Source organism: Mus pahari, chromosome 12, assembly GCF_900095145.1.
Source record: "Mus pahari chromosome 12, PAHARI_EIJ_v1.1, whole genome shotgun sequence".
Classification (NCBI taxonomy): Eukaryota; Metazoa; Chordata; class Mammalia; order Rodentia; family Muridae; genus Mus; species Mus pahari.
Genome location: NC_034601.1, coordinates 80217652 through 80225718, shown reverse-complemented (window position 1 = coordinate 80225718; position 8067 = coordinate 80217652).

The following is an 8067-nucleotide window of genomic DNA, read 5'->3' as shown; positions in this document are numbered from 1 at the left end:
CTGCTCTCTTATAGAATCCAAGAGTACCAGCCCAGAGATGGTCCCACCCACAAGGGGCCTCTCCCCCTTGATCACTAATTGAGAAAATGCCCCACAGCTAGATCTCATGGGGACATTTCCCCAACTAAAGCTCCTTTCTCTGTGATAACTCCAGCTGTGTCAAGTTGACACAAAACTATCCAGTACTATATATATATATATATATATATATATATATATATATATATATTCAGTATGTAGCCTGTATCCCTGCTCTCCCCTAGACTTTAACATGAAGGGGTGTTAGATTTTGTCACAAGCTTTTTCAATATCTAGTGTGATGATCACTTGATTATTTTTCTTTCATTTTGTTTATATGGTGCAATATGTTGATGGGTTTTCATAAATTGAACCATCCCAGCATCCATGGGATGAAGCCGCTTTCGTCATGTTGAATGATGTCTTTGAGGTACCCTTGGTTTGCAAGTATTTTGTTGCATATTTTTGCATCTGTGTTTATAAGGGAAATTGGTCTAAAGTTCTCTTTCTTTGTTGAGTCTGTGTAGTTTAAGTATCTGAGTGACTTTGGCACATAGAATGAGTTTGTAAATGTTCTTTATGTTTCTATTTTGTGGAATAATTTGAAGAGTATTGTTATTAGCTCTTTTGGAAGGTCTAGTAGAATTCTATGCTAGAACCATCTGGGCCTGGGCTTTTATTTTATTTATTTATTTATTTATTTATTTATTTATTGGTTGGGGAGCTTTTAATGAGCATTTCTACTTCCTTATAGGTTGTAGGAATATTTAGATTGTTTACCTGGTCTTAAATTAGCTATATAACATAATACTTGAAATTCTACCTGGTGTTAATTTAGCTATATAACATAATACTTGAAGTTCTAGCTAGAGCAATACTATATCTTTAAATTTACTCTTATTTTTAAATAATATTTATTTATTTATTTTAAATTTATCTCTATTTTTAATCCTGTAAGTCCTTTGCATTGATATTATTACTTTAGGTTTAATGTTTCTATGGGATTCCTATGTGTGCAAATGAGGATATCTGCATTTGTATTTGTTTCTTGTGCCTTTTCTTGAGCTCTTTTCCTTCCATCTGTTTGTTTGCTTTGTCCTATTTTAATGTGCTTGTTTTGTTTTATTATTATCCCTTAAAAATACATTTTTTTCTAATGAGAGCTACAAATGAGTGGATCAGGAGGAGAGAGGAGGTGTGGAAGGACTTGGAGGATTAGTGTGAGGGGAAACCATAATCTAGATGTGTTATGTGAGAAAACAATCTATGTTTAATTACAGATAAAATATGAAAAATAAATAAGCACAATTTCAAACCATCAGGCTGTTAGTGTGTGTGTATCTGTGTGTGTTTGTGAGTGCCGTTAGCCAATTATATCTAAATAAAACTGGAAAACTAGTGACCAAATTAAGTTTCATGTTTGATGTCAGACTAGAGCTCTATTTTGCATTCAAAAGAACATTGCTAGCTCCCATTTATCCTGCTTCTCTACTGTATTTGCTGACCAAGGTTTTTACTGATTACTCTCCTGGAGCAACAAGGTCCCTCTAATTGCCTTTCAAAACTCTGAGGTCCTGAAAATACAGATGCAAGCTTAGTTTTGTTCTTAACACTATATAAATTACTTTATTTAAGATATTTAGAGTTTTCTTAGTTTAGCCTAGGTAATTTATATAAACAAATATACATGAAAAAGCCGTGTATTTGCTTACCCTTAATTGAAAAAATTTGATATTTGTAGATTTTACCAAATGGTATTTAGATAGTCTCAAAACTTAAAATGTCTAACTTCTCTTAAATATTACTAATGTCCCAATAACTAAGCTGTTCAGTTCTTATTTTTATTTTCAGCCATTCATAAGACTTCCAGGTAAATATTCAGCCAAGTCGAAGTTATGATATGGAGAGTATCATAGACTAAAGCCTTTATTTTTTTTTTTAAGGCAAGTAGCCCATTAACACTTTATTAGATTGATAGAAGGTTACTTGACAGCTAAAAAGTTTTAACCATAAACATGGCATCTTGTTGACACAGACCATCAGAAGGTCAGGCTCATTTGCTGGGAACTTACAGACAACTCACTTCTAAAGATCACTGTCAGAGATGGTTAAGACACTGAATACATACTGCTCTTCCTGAAGAGCAATGTTCACATCAGTTATCCTACAATTGACTTTAATTTCATGTCTAGGAAATTAATACCTTCATCTATTCTCTTTAGGATTCTACACTCTTTTGCACATCCCCACATGTAGACACATAGTCACATAACATAATTTCAAAAAGTTAGTAAGACAAATATTTTTTAATCTCTGGTTGATGGCAGGCACGGAGCTCATGCTTTAAATTATTGAGCTTGGGAGGTAAAGGCAAGGGCAGGAACCAGGGAAGAGGCAGGAGCAGAGGAAGATAAATATCTATGAATTCAAAGACATGTTTATGTACATATTCCAGGTTCCAGGCCAGGCAGGAAAAATCATATCAAGAAGAAAAGTAATCACTTTTGAAATTGAATCTATGGACATTCTGTTTGGGGATGCTCTAGCTAATATGTAAGATCTAGAAGCAGCATGAAGTATCTTGCCCTGCCAGGAAGATAAAGCAATTGCTTAGCTGGTAGAATGCCGGAGAAATGGCTTCCACTGTAGAAGGATAATCTCAAGTATGGAATATGCTAATCTTGAGTATTGTTTAGAGTTGAGGATGCTTTCACATATGCATCTTCTATATCCTGCTAAAAGTAGATGGTTCTAATGAAAACAAAACAAACACTTTTGCTACATACTATACGAAGCATTAAAAATTCCAGCCTTTAGATTTAAAGAGAGCTGGTAAATTTGATGCTTAAGTGGCTTATCCACATTCCATATACTTTAGTTACAGTGTTGGAGGAGGTCCAATTGTTCGGTATAAGTTACTTGAGTATCTTCAGGGCAATGAAGGTAGTAGGTGCTTTTCAGCGAATAATCTCCTGTTCACACATTTTCATTCTATAGACTCTTAGGAAGAAGTCCCAGAGGTTTCCAGATTGCAATAATAAACATAAGAACAGACAAAAGAGAAGTACCAGTAACCATGAAGTGAAACTCAACGAGGCCATCCATATTGGGCTCTAGATCTGATAGTGAAAATGGCAAAAAAAAAAAAAAAAAAAAAAAAAAAGCTCTTCTACTGTAAAGCTCTTATTTTTAACATTAAAACCTATTGCTACTACAATCCAGGAAAGTAAAGCTTCGCATGAGAAAGTGATTTAAGGAGCTAAGGAGTCTTTTGTTTCACAGGAGAAGCCAGGAGACCAAAGTCCTCCATAACGGCATGTGCTTCAGCAGTTCTATCTTGATCTATATCAGTCCCAGCCATAGTCAAAGCCCAGGCCTCCAGCCACAACCCTGCCCACCATGGTGGTAGCTGTAGAATCTCATGGTGTGAGGAGGAGACGGTCAGATTCCTGTTCACGGTTTTTATGAGACCTTGTGTATCAAGTGAGTGGTTTGAGGGGAAAGCAATGGACAGTACTGAACTCATACAACAAGTGTCAGTATTGAACTGTCTAAAGTCTTTCTTCAGCCAACATACCTAAGACAACTTTGTTGTGTGGCAGCATCCCTGAATAGATATAATGTGACTTTAATGAGAGACTCTTCTCCCATTTTATGAGCTTACTTGTTCCAGATGTTAAATAAAAGCAATCTTCAGTTTCCAGTAGGTCATATAACCCAGAAAGATTCCTCTATTAATTTTCTGTGTTATCTTTTCATATTTTATGATTAATTATTTTATTTATTTTCATACCAAATGTTGGCCCCTTCTCCTGGCCACCACTGCAAAGTTCTCCCTCTTCCCCCGCCCCTTCATCTCTAAGAGCTTGCACCTCCTCAGGCATCCTCCCTCTCTGGGGCATCAAGTCTTTACTGGATTAGGCATATCCTCTCCCACTGAGACCAGATAAAGGCAGCCAGTTCTCTGCTACATGTGTGTCTGGGGCCTCTAATGTGTCTCCTATGATTTGGTTAGCATGTCAGTCTCTGGGAGATCCCAGGAGTTTAGGTTAGTTGACACTGTTGTCTTCCTATGGGGTTGACAATCCTCTTCAATTCCCCTAACTCTTCCATAGGGCTCCCTGTCCAGTACTTGACTGTGAATATCTACAGCTGTCTCAGAGAACTGCTGGTAGAGCCTCTCAGAGGACAGACATGATAGGCTCCTGTATTTTCTTAATAGTGTAATCTGTCTGTCTATCTGTGTCTGTTTATGTCTATCTATCTATCTATCTATCTATCTATCTATCTATCTATCATCTATCTGTCTCTTTCCTCTGTCTTTTTTCTCTCTTCTCTCTATGTTGTCCCTCCCACTATTTTTAATCTCTTTCTTATTTATGCAAATATGAGCTATTGGTAACAAAAGTCTAGTTAAAAACATGGTTGTGAGAAAAGGATGTGTAGGGGTGGGGTGAGCAGAGGACAGTGAGAGATTCAAGAGGGAGGAGGGTTCCTGTGATCAGAATATACTTTATACATGCATGAAAAATCAATTCAAGTTATCTAAAATGAAAACTAAGAGGTAAAGAATAACATATTACAGAAAGACCATGGTGGAACTATTAATTTGTAACGTATTGTCAAGATGTTTTAACATCTCCACATGGAGAGAAGAACCATTCATTTGAAATTATGCTTCATACACTCATATGCTTATCAGGTTATAAATTATCCATATCCATAGTAGAGACAATGATGCTTCTATCTACAGAGTTTAAATATACAAAAAGGGAAGGATTTATTCTGTTAGAAACATGAGTTTGAAAAGGCTCACAGCCAGCTATTGGATGGAACACAGGGTCCCCAATGGAGGAGCTAGAGAAAGTACCCAAGGACCTGAAGGGGACTGCAACCCTGTAGGTGGAACAACAATATGAACTAACCAGTACCCCCTGAGTTTGTGTCTCTAGCTGCATAAGTAACAGAAGATGGCCTAATCGGCCATCATTGGGAAGAGAGGCCCCTTGGTCTTGCAAACTTTATATGACCCAGCACAAGGCAAGGCCTGGGCCAAGTAGTGGGAGTGGGTGGGTAGGGGAGCAGAGGTGGGGGGAGGGGTATAGGAAACTTTCGGGATAGCATTTCAAATGTAAATAAAGAAAATAATAATAAAAAAAAGACTGTATGCTTATAAACAATGTTGAATGTGGAAAGAATACTCATGATAATAAATGACAATATTTTAAAGAAAAAAAAAGAAAAGGATCAAGAACTTCTTAAGACTCTATTGACATAGCACTGATATAGAACACTAATATACTTTAGCTTGTTTCTGATATTCTTTACCATGGGTAAATCTCAATATAGTTATCTGAAATTTTTATATAAATCTAAATTGGTAATAGTCTGAAAATTTTATGACCTCTTCATAGATAGTCAAAGGCATGAAAATCAAGGGTGAGACTTTGTCATCATATCGGAGACTATGGTGACAGTCAGGAGTTGGCAAAACGGCCCAATCAATGCAATCTCTATATGTTGTGACCTAGTGACCAAGTGCACACACACACACACACACACACACACACACACACACACACATTTATAAGCTAAATAATTAATCAGTAAAACTGTGCTAAGAAAATGAATATGAACTTGATACACGACCAGAAAATAAAGAGCACACATAGAATATGAATCCACAGAATAAAGCCTATTTTTAGACTATTAACAGATAATTTATTTGGTTGATAAATATACAATAGTTCCAAAAACTAAGGGATTGTCTGTAACATCAATTATGTATGTTTTTATCATGCCAAATAGGATTAGAGATCAAAGCTGAGATTGACTTTGGTGGAGTGTGAACAAAGTGGTTCTACTTGGTTTAGAGACAGGCCATTCCTTTAGCTGGACACCATCAAAGTTGGATAACACAAAAGGAGATAAACCAGGTGATCTGTGGAATACCCTCTGAGGTAGAATTCTAATACATGTGGTAGAAGAAAAGCCCAGCTGAAAGATTCTTCAGAAATTGAAAGTGAGTTTAGCTGGTTTCACTGCTGCTCAGAGTCTGGGGATGAAGATGACACATCAAAGTCTATGACCTTGGCAGGTCTGAAGTTTTATTGATTTATGCAAAGGATAACATCTTATGCAGAGTAAGGATAATAGAGACTAAAAAATATGAGCAGAAAAGTATAGAAGTACGCAGATGCTCTCATGAATATACACTTATGTTCTGAGAGGATGCAGAAGAGGACAATCACCTCGAAAGGTTTGAAAAACAAGATTTTAAACTCTTTTTCTTTTGACTATGGATGTACATGAGAACTTGACACTTTCACAAGATCACATCAACGTTATGCAAAAAGATGTCTTCTTAAAATGAGCAAATGGTTAAATTTGTTGAAATATTAATTTCTGGAATTAAGTGCTAAAGGTAAATTCCAATAACTTTTGTTAACAAAGTCCTTCAACAATAACCAATCTATCAATGTCTGCTCAGAAAATACACAAACACCCACATTTTTAATTATTTTAAAATTGCTTGATGCAATGCATTTTTACCAAATTTAAGCAGTATTCCAAGAACTAAAATAACCCAATGAAAGAATAATACACAAGTTGTTTCTACTAGTGCTTACTAAAAGCTGGTTATTATTGCATTGACTGTATACACTTTTTGATTAGATATTTTCCTTATTTACATTTCAAATGTTAGTCCCTTTCCTCCTTTTTCCTCCGAAAACTCCATATCCCATCCCCCATCCCCATGCTCACCAACACAACCCACTCCTGCTTCCCTGTCCTGGCATTCCACACTACACTGGGGCATCGTGCCTTCACAGAACCAAGGGCCTCTCCTCCCATTGATGTTTAACAAGGCCATCCTCTGCTACATACAAGGACAGAGCCACAGGTTCTTCCATGTATACTCTTTGGTTGGTGGTTTAGTCCCCGGGAGCTCTGGAGGTACTAGTTAGGTCATATTGTTGTTCCTCCTATGGGGCTACAAACCCCTTTATCTCCTCCAGTCTTTTCTCTAAATCCTCCATTGGATTCCCATGTTCAGTCCAATGGTTGGCTTAGAGCATCCACCTCTGTATTTGTCACAGTCAGAGCCTCTCAGGAGACAGCTATATCAGGCTCCTGTCAGCAAGCACTGTTGGCATCCACAATAGTGTCTGGGTTTGTTAACTGTATGTGAGATGGATCCCCAGGTGGGGCAGTCTCTGATGGCCTTTCCTTCAGTCTCTGCTCCACACTTTGTCACTGTATCTCCTCCCAGGGGTATTTCGTTCCCCCTTCTAAGAAGGACAGAAGTATCCACACTTTGGTCTTTCTTCTTCTTGAGCTTCATGTGGTCTGTGAATTGTATCTTGGGTATTCTGAGCTTCTGGGCTAAGATTCATTTATCAGTGAATGCATACCATGTGTTTTCTTTTGTAATTGTGTTACCTCACTCAAGATGAGATCTTCTAATTCCATCCATTTGCCTAAGAATTTCATGAAATCATTTTTTAAATAGCTGAGTAGATTTATATTTTTACTTGGGGTCCATGCCACAAGAGGGAGCCCATGTCCTACACTGGATGGTCAAGAACAAGAGACTGGATAGCCCAGAGACCAGGGTAAAACCAAACACAGCTGATTAAAAAAATTAAATTAAATGATTCCTACGGATAGTTAAAAGGGAGTCTAAATTTGATGTCTCCAGAAAATCCCTTGAAAGCGTGAGAGGAACGATGGTAAGAATCAGAAGAGATAGAGAACAAGAAGAGAATCTAATGCCAATCTAATCAACTAAGCAGGATCACATGGCACATGGGCTCACAGAGGCTGAAGTACCAAGCACACAGCCTACAAGTGTCTGCATCAAGTTCTCTGTGTAAATGCTATGGTGATTAGCTTGTTGTTTTTGTGGGACTTCTAACATTAGGAGCAGATGTATCTCTGACTCTTGCTTGCTATTGGAACTCTTTTCCTCTTATTGGGTTGCCTTGTCTAGCTTCAATATGAGCGCGTTTGCCTTTTCTTTTCTTTTCTTTTCTTTTCTTTTCTTTT